Source organism: Sphaeramia orbicularis, chromosome 14 (assembly GCF_902148855.1).
Source record: "Sphaeramia orbicularis chromosome 14, fSphaOr1.1, whole genome shotgun sequence".
Lineage (NCBI taxonomy): Eukaryota > Metazoa > Chordata > Actinopteri > Kurtiformes > Apogonidae > Sphaeramia > Sphaeramia orbicularis.
The window spans coordinates 10,259,663-10,275,982 of NC_043970.1; positions in this window are offsets into that span (position 1 = coordinate 10,259,663).

The window sequence follows — 16,320 nt, forward strand, 5'->3', positions numbered from 1 at the left end:
GACATTGCTGTGTGATGTTCTATTGGTAGCATGTTCTAAAACGCCCCAAATAGCAGAATCCAGAGGGTTTAGATCTGGGCTAGAAGGCGGCCATAAACATGATTCCCAAAAATTGCTAAAGTTGGATTTGTAGCTGTTGTTAACAAGTGTTTTGGTGTTCTTGTGTAAGATTTTAACTTCAAATCATATTTTACTGCATTTCTAACGGTCTTGTTGTCTACCTCAAGTTCAATTGCCATTTTTCTCATGGATTTGGTTGGATCCTTTAGGATTTTGGATTTGAGAACTTTAATAAAAGCTTTGGTACGTTTTTTGTTGCTTCCTCCACTTCCAGACTTTCTCGTAATAGTTTTGCTCATAGTCATTCTCTTCTTTCCATTATAAACAGTCTTTATGGACACTCCAACTACAGGGGTTGGACAAAATAATGGAAACACCTTAAAAAATCAACAAAATATAATTTAATATGGTGTAGGTCTGCCTTTTGCGGCAATTACAGCCTCAATTCTCCGAGGTATTGATTCATACAACTTGTGAATTGTTTCCAAAGGAATTTTAAGCCATTCTTCAGTTAGAATACCCTCCAACTCTTTTAGAGACGATGGCGGTGGAAATCGACGTCTTACTTGAATCTCTAAAACTGACCATAAATGCTCAATAATGTTGAGGTCTGGGGACTGTGCCGGCCATACGAGATGCTCAACTTCATTAGAATGTTCCTCATGCCATTCTTCAACAATTCTAGCTGTATGGATTGGGGCATTATCATCTTGAGGTGAAGGTGTTTCCATTATTTTGTCCAACCCCTGTATTTTTGAAATCTCCTTTGGTGTGACGAGTGCATTCAGCAAATCACACACTCTTTGACGTTTGCTTTCCTGATTACTCATATGGGCAAAAGTTTCTGAAAAGGTATGGATAATAGTGTTAGGTATGATTATGACATCAATATATGTTTGGTTTCAAAACAATTGATGTAGTACCTGCTGAGAAAAAACAACTAAGTGTTCATTGTAAATTTTGCTTCCCCACCCTGTACATGTTTCAAAATTGCTGAAAATTGTGGGACCATGTTGTTTTCAGTAAGTATGGAAAGGTTTGAAGGGGTAGGGTTAGATAAGTTTATACTTCTTGCTACTCCTTTTTGCTCATGTAAATTTTGAGGCTTTAGACGTTGCAGTTTTAAGTTACCATCTTGTTTTGTTTTCATTCTCTTGATTATCATTTATTTGCAGTTCTGTTTTTAAATTGTCATTTACATGATCGAAATAAAGATATCAATCAATCAAACCTAGCTATGTTTTACAAAAAGGAGCAATAAGAACATACAAACAAACAGGTTATGAAGTAGCATACAGTGAAATTTTAAGATAAAGTTAACTAAGTGATGACTCCCAAAACAACACAGTGTATATTCACAGAATTCGTGGGTACAACAAAAAACATTGACAGCATTAAATAACACGATATAACTGTTGCATCGGTAATTGAAACAGAAAAGATGGCTCCTCCTTTTTCCTCTTAAACAGCCAACAGAGCTGATTGAGTACTGAAAAGGTTAAGCCAAACTTTTTGCAATGTGTCTTTTTTTTTTTTTTTTTTTTTAATGATTATCAGCTTTTATCTTAAAGAAAAAATAAAAATCTGTATTTTTGAAGTTTAAAAGTTTCCTTAACAACATACAACAGAGCAAGTGAATTTACATAACCATGAAAAACATCAATTCTGGTTGTGTTGCTAAAAGCAAAGTTTGCAGAAAAACGAAGTCTGCTTTCGGTTAGTTTCAGTAATTAGTACTTGCATCTCAGCAGATTTGTTTGTTTCAGTTGCAAATTAGTTGTAAACTTAACAAAGTAGGGTGAAAGTGTTTATTCATTTAAATGAGCAAATCTATAAACACAAACATAGGGGTTTTAAGCCAATGTACCCGATTAACTTCTTTATAATAAACTCTGTACACTCTTTATTGTAATGCTCTCTGTAGCACTGTGTACACCGTATTATATTTGAAGATCTTGGAAAATCTCTGTACAAATCACACCCATTGCATTGCATCGCATCACATCCCTCTTCTGATTTTCTCCCGTGGTTTCTACCTTTTTTTCCATATTAAAAGTTTTTCCCTTATTTAAACACAGTTCAATGTAAAGAGGGGTCATTTTGTGACCTGTGAAAATGGGCTCTGCATGAGCTTCGCAGACTGTCCCCGTTGGAAAGTAGAATTCCTCAAAGTTCTGATGAGCCAAAGAAACAGCACCAATCTCAGAGAATGCCTGTATTTCTTAATAAACTATTAGCATTACCTGGTAGCCTCTACCTCTGGGGAAAAATAGCAAAAGAAAAGTTGCAGACATCATTGTGTTGTATTTTACACATTTGAAAATTAAAAAAAAAAAAATTACATTGATGGCAACTGCTAAAAGCAACCCTTTTGTTTTTTTGCAAACACGTTGATGTTGATGTTAAACACACGATAAATGTAAGTAAATGAATAAATAAATAAATACTGTGATTGTGTTATTAATGAGACTAGAATAACTCTTTGAAATAAATAACTGACTTCGCATTTTTTAGTTCAGTGTAAGTCTTGGCTTTGTTTTGGAGCCAAGGTCCTTGCCCTTTTTTCAACCTTAAATTAGGTTTACTAACAGCCATAACCTATTAGCTAGGTGACTGAGACAACACTTTTTTTTGGTGTGTGTGTCTGTTTTAATAAAACTAACTTGACTTGTCAAATGGTTAACTGACACCACTTAGTTTTCAGTTACAACATGTGAACACAATACATGGTGATGCCATTCTCACTTTAGAATTTGTTAAGGAGCAAAAACCTTAGTAGGAAGATTTTTTGGATGGTTACACCAAAGTTACACGTTGGAGCCCAGGGTGCTTAAGTCATGTTTTTTTCTTTTTTTTTTTTTTTTTCCTTTCTGTCTGTCTTTAGTCCTTCCCCAGCCCCTTTCATCTTAACCTAGACTCTTTTCCTAACCCTTACCAGGTAGTTTTTATCCCTAAACCAAACCAAACTGTAACTGTGGCATTATGTAGATTCAGGATGGATTACCCCAAGAATCAGAAAATGGCACTTTCTGTGTACATTGAATAGATGCTTTAGGAGTACCAATGCAACCAATGTGATGCCCAGGCCAAACATCAGTATATGATGAGCTGGGAGAGTCAATGTGTAAGTAAGGTAGACTAATGTTTGCTGTTTTAATTCTTATTTACCATGTAAGATAACAGAATAGAAATAGAAGCAGAGTGGAAGCACATGCTCACCAACAGTATTGACTGTTATATAGCTTATGATATAGCGTTACAATCTACACCAATACACATAAACAGTATTTTGTTTACACACACACACACACGCACGCACGCACGCACGCACGCACGCACGCACACACACACACACACACACACACACACACACACACACACTGGCCATTGATTTCCCCTGTGTTTCCTCACCATCACTCTCTGCCCTCCGTGTCTATTATATCTGTTTTCATCCTCTGCTATGCTGTGCCCTCGCTGTCTGGGATTATGATCTAAAATTTTCTCATGTGCCATATCCCCTCAGGCCGATCGTCCCAGCCGGGGAATTACGCTGCTAAATGACAGGAACACAGTCAGATGCCAATGGGGCTCTTCATCTTAATACTGACCCTCTTATGGCATTTGCCATGAGCACACAAGTGGTCTCTGTTAAAGTACAGATTTTATGGCAGAATCTATTTTATAACTCAGTGTTGCATGATGAATTTTACAGTAATATCATTGTTTGCCCCATTAAATTTTATAATTAAGGATTTCTGTAACTATATTTCAATAAAAATCCACATTGTTTGTTTTTCTCTGAGGAAACGCAGCTGATTATTAAGGATTTTACAAGGAGTGTAGATGGGAAACAGTGTAAGTATTAAGCATGTACAGTGCATGCTATGAAATCTGTGGAGAAAATATTATATTGATTTAAAGCCACTGTAAATTCAGTGTTCTTGTAATGAGATGCTGAAAACATCAAGGTACTGAAACAACTGGGAAATCAATCACAAATAGGAATGCCTGATTTTCTAGAAGCTGAATCAAACTCATCTTTAGTCGGTTTGATACATCAGTATTTTATAGTTAAATGTAACTTTAACTAAGATGAAGCTCATTTCAAGTGGTTGAAATAAACCATGGTACTGCACTGTGGGTTTTTTTTTTACTTACTACAGCTATTTTACACAAGCTCAAGGTGGGTCCAAGACAGGAAGGATGTATACACTGTATACATCTATGCACTTTATTTATCTGTCAAAGAATGGAAATAAATACATATTGATACTACATTGTCATAAAATTAAAATGAGATGGAAAAGATAATATTTCACATCCAATAATAGCACTAAATGTAGAATTGTTCTAAGGTCACTGGTGAATATATAATGGTTTTGGGTTTGCAGAAGGTAATAATAAGAGAGGAGAAGAAGAATGATGTGAGTATTTTGAGAATTTCTGTGTTAATGGGGGCTAAAAGTGTTGAAATGTTAAAACAGAATCATGTGTTTAACAGATCAGATTTAATAAATAAATACTAATTAACTGCAAATAATGGTGTTTTACAAAAAGAACCATCCACTTTTCTCTATTACAAATAGTAACATTTATGTCTGTAGAAAAGACAAAATTCTGCAATATTTGTACATATTTACAGAATGTTAGGGTTTAAATAATGAAGGAGTTCTGGTCTTTTTCTTGGACTGAAATGTCCAGCTAAGTAATATAAAGATTTAAAATTAAGTGCAAAAGTGCAATTTCACAGCAGTTCATTTGGTTTCACTCTAAAGGTGCTTTATCAGTTAATCAATAGCCTATTATGCAGGACCTAACCAAAAACAGCTTGTAACATTTAGGATTATACTGGAAGTGGATCACCATCAGTATTCGGAATTTAAACTGAAGGTGTGTTTTTATCTTTAATTTACTGCTTGGACTAATAGTTTTATGTAATTACCTTTTTTTTCCTAAATAGGGCCAGATGAAATGAGGGGGGAAAAAATAAATAAATAAATAAATAAATAAATAAATAAATAAATATATGTATACACAGAGCGAGAGAGACAGAGAGAGTTCACCTGTTCTCTCTAAATTGTATGGGTTTCCTCTGCCATTAAAAGCAGGTAGATAAAGGTTAATTCTCCTGTCAGTGCCCCTGACCACGGTGCTGATGAAGATATGGAGTTGGTCCCTGGTGACCCACTGCTCCTAATGTGTGCTATATGCTAATACTAGGTACTGTCCCAGATAGCAAAACACATTCATTTAATGTTGAATTTTGGTCAGATTGGTTATTTTTGGATGAAGTTGAAGAATCAATGTTTATTCAGTGTTTAATTACAGATACCATATCAACATTTGAAAAAATGTTGTTGAATCAGTTTAGTATAGATGTTGTGTTTTCAGTGTTGAAATGCCCTTCACTGAATGGACATTGTTTCAATGTATGGTACTGGGCACCCCCCCTTCCCCTCAAGAAGGAAGGCGCAGGCAGCTTGCAAGACCAGATTTCATGGGACTTAAATTCAAACTGGTTTTTGGCAGCATGGTCAACAGTTGATTTGTGGCTGGCAATACTTAAACTTGTGCAAGACAAACTGGTAAGTCCTTATGAGAATATCATTTATTACCCCCTTGAGATACAATCATGGTTGTCACTGTTTGACTAAATCTTAACCATGTAAATTATTGCTGTGGCATCTTCAGACAGGTGTCATGTACAATTTTTACCCCTGTATTTATTTTACTCCCCAAGAATAATGTGCATGCTCCAAACAGTCGGGCATATGCAAACACATTCTTTTCAAAGTAAACATCCAGTTGTCATCCTGTAGTGAAACTTGTCATATTGAATTTACCCCAGTGCAGTTTTTCCGAAGAAAATAGTAAAAAACTGGGCAACTTGATTTCCATATTATTCGGATCAATATAATAGTCAATCATGTTTTAACTTTATTCATCTGGTTGAGATCGTTTTTGTCAAAAAAAAGTGAATGGATATATGATTATTAATTTGCATGTTGTGTTACTCTTACAGTTACACAGTCAGGAATTGTTTATTGCGAATTCCAATATACATGATATAGGATGGATTTGGAGTCAAAGTCTACATCACTGAAGTCAAAGATGTCAGCTTACAAAGAACAGATGGAGATGTTGATTGAGTACTTGAGTACTGGGCAGTATCCTGCTGGACTCAACACAGCCCAGCAACTAAATATTAGAAACCAAGCCAAGAACCATTTCCTGGACAGCTACCACTATAATAATCGCTACTACTATACTACTACTGCTGTTAGTACTATAGTAGGCACTATAGTAAACTTTTTCCATTTTATTTGTATATTCAAAACTACATCGTTAATGGGGGTAAAAATAATATGGGTGTAAAATCAGCAGGCTGTATGCTGTACCAAATGTACCTATGTAGTGTGCATGTGCAAAAACACTGGAAGCTCAAAAATAGTACGGAGGTAAAAATTGTACGTAACACTGGACTCAGGTTGTAGCTTGATAGCATTAGTATTAGCTAGCATAGCTAACTGGTAAGTCCTTATGAGAATATAATTTACTATCCCCTCCAGATACCATCACCTGCCCATCATCGTTTGATTAAATTTTAATTTTGTGAATTACTGTTGTAGCAACTTACCCATGTTGCATGCATGTTTGGTGAGGCAGCACCTCAAAATACCAGCCTTTAAAAAGTAACTAAAAGAATAATGGTCTCTTTTTTGTTCATCGAAGATGCAGTGACGCAGCTGTTCTCAGCCGTTTTCTTTTTCCCTACAAAAATTGTTGAAAATTGTCAGTCTACAAGCTATTCAACTATAATGAAATAATTATAATCAAGTATAGGGTTCCCCCAAAAAGGTATGAAAAGGTTGAGGACCAGTAAAGCATACTTAATGGACCATCTCAGCACTATTCAACCCTTGTATTTATACTTTCAGTATACCTTATTTAATAAAATAATCTCTTAGAGTAAAGTTACTTTTTAAACATACGTGAAGTTGAAAAGTCCTGAAATGGTCCTTTAATAATAATGACATTGTTTCAATGTATAATGCATTGCATTTTCATAGGTGAATCAATGCTGATGCAATTCTACATTGTTTCAGTGTTGATCCTATCATACTTGAATCAAGGCTGATTCATTGTAGAGACTGATTGAAAATTCAACATTATTTCCATGTTGATCATAGTGAGCTTTTTCCACGTTATTTTCAATGCCTGACATAAATGTTGATTCCAGTCTTCAGCCTGACCATGTCTCAATGTTGATTCAATGACTTTTTGCTTTCTGGGGTGTGTGTCCAAGGATAGGTAAAATGCAAGTGAGTTAGCCTTTATCTTTGGTAAAGTATGGTTTCTCCTAAAATAAAAAAAAAAAAATTAAAAAAAAGGATCTATGCATGAGCTGCCATGCAGCTCAAGCAGAGAAGTGAGGTGGTCCTTTGCAGTTATATTGACACAGAAAGAGTAAAAGAAAGAAATGCTTGAAAAATGAAGTGGCACATGATGATGCATAGTGACAAAAAGAGACAGAATGATCATATCTCTCTCAGATAGGGACAGTGTTTGAGATTCAGTTTCTAATGCACACTGCAAAGCTGTCTTAGGTGATCCATCTGTTTGGCATGCATACTCAGCCTGCCAGCTCGCATCTCCTTCCTACTGAAAAAATTCAGAGAAGCACCTTCAGACTGTTGCTGGTCATTACCTAGTTCTGCTGCACAATGTTCACACCAGGGTGAAAAATGCGTTCTCTGCATCTCATTTCATCGTTTCGATGTCTCCTAACCACAGCCATGTGTGCGCAATTACGCATCCAAACCGTTTGCCCCTCCTTTTGAGACGTGGTAAATATAGACACAGTTCCTATGAGCATAATTGCTTTCGGGTTTGATAAATCCCTTTGTATGTGCTAAATTAATAAATTTACATTTTCTCCTCCCACGACACGCACTATTGCGTGTAAACACCCCATATTGCATATTCATTGTGGCAAATGTACTAACTGGATGCAGACGCGCTATTTTGCACCTTTGAAAGACGCAACCCTTATTCCACAAGATTAGTAAATCAGTTTGTACATTTTTTTGCATGTGCAGTGAGTTTGCACACGTTTTAATACACATGAACCTTTAGTAGATCCGGCCCTCTATGCACTATTGTATGTTCTATTCTATGTTCTGTGTTAAGTGCAGGGGTTCGGGGGTGGGGTGGGGTGGGTTGGTTATTGTGTTTATGATAGTTTACTTGAGTGTGTGGGTATGGTAATAGTTTATCTGGCATTTTATGGTCATGTTTGTTTTGTGAAGTGACACCATGACTATAAGTCGTAGGCAGAGCAGTACCTTTACATCCTCCAGCAGTCTTTTAAATGTGGTGAGCTGCTTAGACGACTGGCGATTTGTCACAATAAAAGCGTTATCAGAGGGAGTAAAGATGTTACTGGCAAGTTCCTAATCTCACCACCATAGTACTGTTAGCAAATGCGGACCCCTTTTGGCTGCAGGGCCCCTTGTCAGCCGCACCTAGCTGGCTTATAGGATGGGCCCCCTCTGCCTATCACCTCAACAGACAGCCAATGACACACACAGCACAAATGAAATCCTCCACAATGGCTGTGTATGCATGTACAGTATATTTGTTTATAGAACATTCACAGAGTTTTTTGAAGGTTTGGGTGTGTTTATTTGGGTTTTTTAGTGTAACTTTCTGTGCTGTGGTGTAGTGGTCCCTGGAGAAGTGGGTATAGAGGGTATGCAAATATGTCACTTCCCCTGGGGCCACGCCCCTCTAAGTCAGTCTGAGTGCCAAAAATCAACCTGCTCAACATGACGGAGTATTGCAGTAAACACAGTGAGACTGGGAAAATGTGAAATATGAAATTAAATTAAGGACAGTTGGACTGGACATGGATCCGAACAAGCTACCAAAGAACAAGTGGTCCATGAACATTGACATGTGGACAGAAATCGTGTATCCGGACATCCAGGGTGTAGGGGATCATAGCTATTTTTACGTGAAACATATATACATGGTGTCATCATTAGTGACAACCAGGGGCTAAAACTAGGCAGAGAACCAACTGTGACTATATGCATAATCTACTGGTACTGAGGAGATTTACGTCTAGTTCATATCAAGCACTTTATACAACACAGATTCTACTGCTTTGTTCATGCAGGGTATGACTTTATTCTAGTAAATTATGATATTTTTCCCACCTGTTTTTAAATATTTTTAATTTTTAAGTTTTTAATATTATGGCTTTATTGTCGGATTATGAGGACTTTAATCTCATAAACGAATGACATTTTTGTTAAATTATGAGGGTTTTTTTTGTAACTACGACTTTATTCTCATAACATTATGATTCTTTTTGTATTCAACTCTATTATCATAAAATTACGGGTTTTATACTGATATTTTATGACTTTATTCTCATGGTGACAAGCGTTTTTATTTTCTCATGTGGCCCTAATACACCGTCGTAGCTTTATTCTCCAGTTCCCCCATATTTGAAAAACTAGGTTAGCCTCAGTTTAAGTTAGTTTATAAATCATGAAGAGCACAAGGTTCAGAATCACAAAATGAAGACAAAAACCATGAAAGATCTGATCATGAAACCAAGAGCTTTACTAAGAAGTAACGTTAGCCAAAACAATGTCATTTAAAAGTATGATTTTACCCAAAAATACAGCATAAATTAATGTTACCTGACACCTAACGGGATCCACAAATCTAGGTTTGGTTTCCTGGATTTGTGGATCCATCTACGTCTCTTTTCTTTGGCTTTCGATGCCTGTAAAACGATAGTTCTGACTGCTTTTCAAACCTGTTCATACAATCAATCGCACAACAGCTCTTCCCCATGTTTTATTAAATATTGTTCTCAAGTTTAGATGGTATTGAAGCCAACGCTGTCACTCATCTCCCTCTTTCTGCTACTCAGTGGGTGTAACCGCTGTGACTTCTGCTAGCGGTGACATCACATGCATACCCTCTATACTCCCAATTTTTCCCCTTTTTTTTAAGTATTCCAGAAAAGCGCCTTGTTTTAGAAAAAGTGACATGTCAGAGTACTCTATTTAGTTTACCCAAAAATCCATCTGTAGTATTTGCTCACTATTATAAAATTATCATGACTTGGTCAGGAGCAGTTTGTAGGTATTATTGGTCACACAAGCAGCTGCATGAATGTCAGTGTATTCAACATGAGGCAAACATAGGATAACATTAGCCTTTCATAACTTTAGCCTTTCATAACCTACAGTATAGCCTACTCACATAGTTTAATTAATGGCTACAACATGTCTTCTCTAAATGTGCAGTCATATGACCAGTAGTTTAAAACAGTGACTCATTTGGAAACCACTGTAAAACTTACCTCAGAATTATGTATTCCATCAAAGTAGGTTCACTCATTTGAAAGACGTTTATTCTGATTTTCTTGTTTCCAAACCTGTCAATCAACTGGGGTGGCACTGACACCAGAGGTGGCCAGCACTGAGCAGAGCCCTTGGTCTGGCGTTAAATGAGCATTATTTTCCTGAGCATGACCCGCCCTACTCTGGCTGTGATTGGCTCATCACTCCTCAGGCCTAAAGTTAATCAATCTAATCAGTGAAGGTACCAAGTACTAGCCAATTAGAGAAAGAGTAGGGCGGGTCGTGGCTTCACCATCCTAGGCGAAAACATGGGCCATTTGGCTGCAGATATAAATGAATGCTGCACATTAGGGGGATTTAGAGGTGGGTATACGCAATGCTGACTGAATAATAAGTAGGTATACTCTGTATACTGCCATATACCCTGGACTACACCTCTGGTTCTGTGACAGAACTAGGAACTAATACTTTGCTTTTTTATTTCACCACTTTTTGTCTCACTATGCTCTTTGCTCTCGCCTTTCACTCTATGGCTTTCTTGATTACTGCTCTCTTTCTCATTCCCTGAGTGGAGATGAGAGGCCAAGTGTGAACAAACACAAATCTTACTTACGTTACCTTTAACTTTGGGAACATTACCAATAAAGTAATTACCCTGAGTTCTCTCTTTTTTCCTTGAATGTGATTTGGTTCTGCTTTGGTACTTAGGACTAGCCCTGAACATGCATAATTTGCCAGCTTTATACATGCTTAATTGGTCTGGTTTGCATCCCACATTTTTCCATAATGCATGCAGGCACAATACTTGCAAATGTGTGAACTACAGTGGCTGTGGTTAAGGAGGGGGATTATGGAATAGAGTCAATTATGGTGTTTATGTGAAAACAAATGATCGTCTTTAAATATATTCCATGCTTGTGTGATTATGTTGGATACAAGTCCCTGCTTCTACACATGTATGTGTCTCTTTCTTAGTAATACTAACAACTCCTCCATGCAGCTCACTCCTGCAGGTGTCAGAGGGAGGCTGGGCAGTGCAGCCATCAGGGAGAAATATGGGCTGTAAGCCGGAGCCGTAGCACCATTACCGCCAGCGTCTTACTGCTGCTTTCATCTGTTAGCTCTATCTCAATGGTCATCTGGGGAACCTGGCGGCCGCACTACCATCAAATTGGAACTGGGCAGGAAGAGGAAACAAAGACCATTATACAAGGTGTGTGTGTGTGTGTGTGTGTGTGTGTGTGTGTGTGTGTGTACAAAAGCGTGGGACTGCGAGTGAGAAATATAGTTCTGTCCAAGTGCCTGAGTGTGTGTTTCTGTTTATGTGGGTGCACGCATGCATTTGTGTATGCGTAGCCCTGTGTGTGAGTGTGTGTGCGCATTTACAAGGGAGAGTGGGTGAGAAAGAGGCTGCATAACAAATCAAAAAGCCCTGGTTTGTCCATAAGAAGCTCTGTGGCTGGAGGCTACAAAGAGAAGCTAGCACTACACTTTGTCACCCTTTCTCTCTCTCTCTCTCTCTCTCTCTCTCTCTCTCTCTCTCTCTCTCTCCTTGTGCAGGTTGAACAACAGTAGTGCAGCGGATACAATACAGGTTCCTGTGACAGCTCCATTCACAAGGGCATAGGATAAAGTAACCGTGTGTTTGTGCAACTGCATGAGTATGGGGGCACCGGTTTATATAAGGACAGAGGAAGCTGTGTGAGTACATTTGGTGGGATTCTGTGTCAGCAGTTGTTGGCAAATTGAAGAATATTCTTCATATTTGGATATATTGAGGGAACAATAAATAATTTTTCATAGTAGATATTATTCCATTTACACTGTATGCTACTTCATGGGTCACATTACAAAGCTACAAAGCATTAAAAAATCCATTAAAATTTAACCAAGACCCAAACCACGTCTATACACAGCATCTGCAGGTCTTCTATGATAATAACAATTGTAGTGTCCACAGTCCACATTAATGCTGGAATTAAGCATTGTTCTTTTTTGCACATGAAAATCATAGAAACAGCAGCCGCCAGCTTTAACTTTGTTCTTACCATATGTTCCTATAGCATGTGTAATGCACTGCTGTGGCAATACTATGAACGCTGATCACTGACATCGCATACATACAGAGATCTGTATGAGCAACAGCTGGTGAGGACAAGCAAAGGTTTGCTTTCATTAACGACCACATTAATAATTTGCATTAATGAGTTTCTCAATGCAAATCATTATATTACTATACTGTAAATGATAAACAATTCTAGCTTCATCCTTCTGCTGTTTCAACAGATCTGCTTTTTTAATTGGCTGACTGAGTCAAAGTTAATGTATTTCAGTGTAAATGAAGTGGATTAAAACTAAGGGGGAGCATTATAGAAAACCTGACACTGTAATATTCTATACACTGTATCCTTAAGATTTTAAATCCCAGTGAACCATGTTATATTAGACACAGTTATCTTGCTGATTAGATAGAAAATGACAAGAGATAAGAAGTGTTTTACCTTTTGTAAAAAAAAACAAAAACATTTATTAATTGGGGAAATGTCTGTTTTAAGTCATTGTGTTCTCTACAGTAGGCCATTGTCAGCACATGCACATTGGGAAGACAGCCACATGTAATGTCCACAACCCAGGTATAAAAAAAAAAAAAAAAGTCACACATACAAAATGAATGTGTTGTAACGCTTACATCATGTTACAATTAATGCCATAATAGTTGTAGTAATTAGTAGTAGTAATAGTAATTTCCGTTTATGGACACATAAAGTTGCTGAACTTAGACCTGACCAAATAAAGCAATCCCAGATCATAACCTTGACCCCACAGGCTTGTATTGGAGGCAGTAGGCATGATGGGTAATCACCTCATCCGCCTCTCTACTCATTCGGAGCAGGGTCAGTCTGGACTCATCATATCACATGATGATTTTACATTGAAACACAGTCTGATCTTCATGGGCCAGCAAATTGAGGGTTGTTAAAAAAATGAAAGACTTAGATGAATCCAGGTGGTAATTTTTTTTCTGGTTTTGACCATGCAGCATTTAATAATAATAATAATAATAATAATAATAATAATAATAATAATAATAATCACTTCAAAAAGCCCAAAGCAATACGTTAAAGTTAGCTTAAATTTATAACTTCCTTAATTTTCTGCTCAACTTCATGTTAGACTAAAGGCTCTGAATATTTTAACATTATTAAACCAAAGGTCATGTGTAAAGAATTTGTTTTCAGAGATGACAGTGGAAAATATGTGGAAAGTGTGTAGAAACATTTCTATAATAGTGAGGACAGCTTCATATGACATCCTGCATTCGGCAATCCACTGTACATGTGTGCAGGCCATTGATGATGAGGAAAGGATGTATGTGCATCCAATTAAAACACATGAGATGTGGCCCACATTTCTAATGTATATGTGAAGTATATAGGAGTTTGAATCGCATCAATACTTGCACCGGAGGGCTGCAGGAAAAAGGATATAAAATAGAGTTATGGCTCTATCTCCCGGTGTCTGTGTCTCAGAGGAAGCTGCTATGTGAAAGGGACCTTTTAGTGCTGACACATGCCTGAGTGCCTTTAAGGTTGAGCGGAGGAGATATTATGATCCTGGCATATGACTGCTAGTACAAACACTCCTGAGCAAATGATGGGAGAGATAATGATGACTACTGTCGCTGCCCCATCCTCCCATTCTAGTCTAGTCTAAATCTGAAATCCTGACTTTCCAGACAGTAAGAAGCCCAGGGTAAAAACTCACATGATGTTCCCCTTGTAATGCCACGCACGGACAGTTGTCTGTATGAACCTCTGGAGGGTCAATTCATATTTGCACCATTTAGGTGTGATTGATTTGCCACTCAAAATAGGCCTGCAGCAGTCTGAGATCATCTCTCCATTGCCCAGAGTGCTGTTGGTTTTATGAAGAGATCTGATATGCATTGGTCAATAATATGGATCTGAACATTTCACTGCAACACCCAAGAGATGAGTTAAGGAATGTGAGTTTTCATGGCACTACATGTGTGCTTAAGCGGGTATTTATGCATTTAGTAATAAGTGGTTTCATTTTACACACAAAAAAAAAAAAACACTCACCAATGTGGTTTCTGTAGTTGTTGTAAACAATGAAACATGTTTAGAGGATTGAAGTTAAACCCGTCAAATATGTGCTGCATAAAAACAGACAAGCAACAATAAGATGCTTGGCTCAACCCTGTCTCTCAGAGATTACAGTCAAAGGCAAATGAAGTTAACTTTTCAAGTGATTCCAACGACGGATGAGATTTCACTGTCAGGACTAAATAATAAGAGTCAAGTGCTTATAAAACCCAGTCCAGTTTGTCTTAAGCTTTTGTTTTTTGTTTTTTTTCTTCATATTGATGTTGTAACAAAATAGATGTGCCCTCTTAAGCAAAAAACAGCAAAAAGCAACAGGCATTGTGATTTAAGCACATGACAGTAGATATCAGGTTTAATCAGGTATATGATAGAATCCAGTTTGATATATATCCTGTCTATAATGAAGCAATGGGAATACTTCAGACGAATAATGAACAGACATCATGTTCTTCCTCCAGGGCAGGGGTGTCAAACATGTGGCCCACGGATCAAAACCGGCCCACAGAAGGTTCCAATCCAATAAAGAAAATTAAGTCCAATTTTAATATTGTATTCTGCCTCTTACTAAATGTTTTATGCCTTTTTAGACCGGATCCATAATGCACATGTAAAAATAATAAGTTGAGGCATAACATTGATAAGATTGCACTTCTTTTTCTTAAGAAATGTATGTTTTTTCAGGTTATCCATATCTTTTTTGCTTGAGTAGTTTGTAAATGTAAATATTTTAATCATTTAACCCCTTAATGAATTTGACAGCCCCGCTCTGGGGTTTAACTATTACAGAAATTTTAACGCCTCCTACAGAAAGGACAAGTCAAATACCTTGTTACTTCCCCAGTATTTTTTGCTTTTCTTCACAGGAGTTAAGACAATGAACATGGTATAAACTATTACTCAATCAGTCCTCAAATCTGATTATTGAGCCTGATTTGTACTGTTATATGGATCAAACTTATATTCAGTCAACCATCAAGTTGAAGTTTTGTTTTCAGTGGTCCCTCAAAGTCCCCAGGTTTGTAAAATCCTCTAGTCTATGACAAAAACTGTGACTTATGATACACTCTTAAATGTAAGTGGCAGCCACACTGTAGTCTTCTTAAAGTCCTTTCAAAGTTTGTACAGAGGCCATAAATTGTAAATCCACTGCAAGTTTAACACCAACTTATATTTTGTGCCTTTCCAACTTTTTGCCCTTAAATGTTTAACCATGTGCAGCTGTCTCTCCCTCAACCCAACTGTCAGTGTGTAAAACTAACCATAAAAAGTTTAATAACGCTGTTGTCAGAAACCAGCTGATATTGTAAATCCAGTCAGTAGCTTTTCAACTTTTCAGCAGCAACGTTTATTTATTATGTTGAAACACAATGTTGTGTTTGCAGCATTCAGTTAATAATGACACATACTTGCAGTTTTGATTGATTTACATATGAATATTAATAGATAGATAGATAGATAGATAGATAGATAGATAGATAGATAGATAGATAGATAGATAGATAGATAGATAGATAGATAGATAGATAGATAGATAGATAGATAGATAGATAGATAGATGGACGGACGGACGGACGGACTTAAATTCTATTAAATTTTTTTGCACTCAAATCCATATACAGTACTGTGCAGAAGTCTTAACTAACCTTAGCTATATTGTTTTTACTCAGTTCTAATTCGTATAATATCTCAGTCTCTTTATTAAACTGCTCTTGTTAGGTGCGCTATTTTTTCTAGTCTTTTTCTTCTTT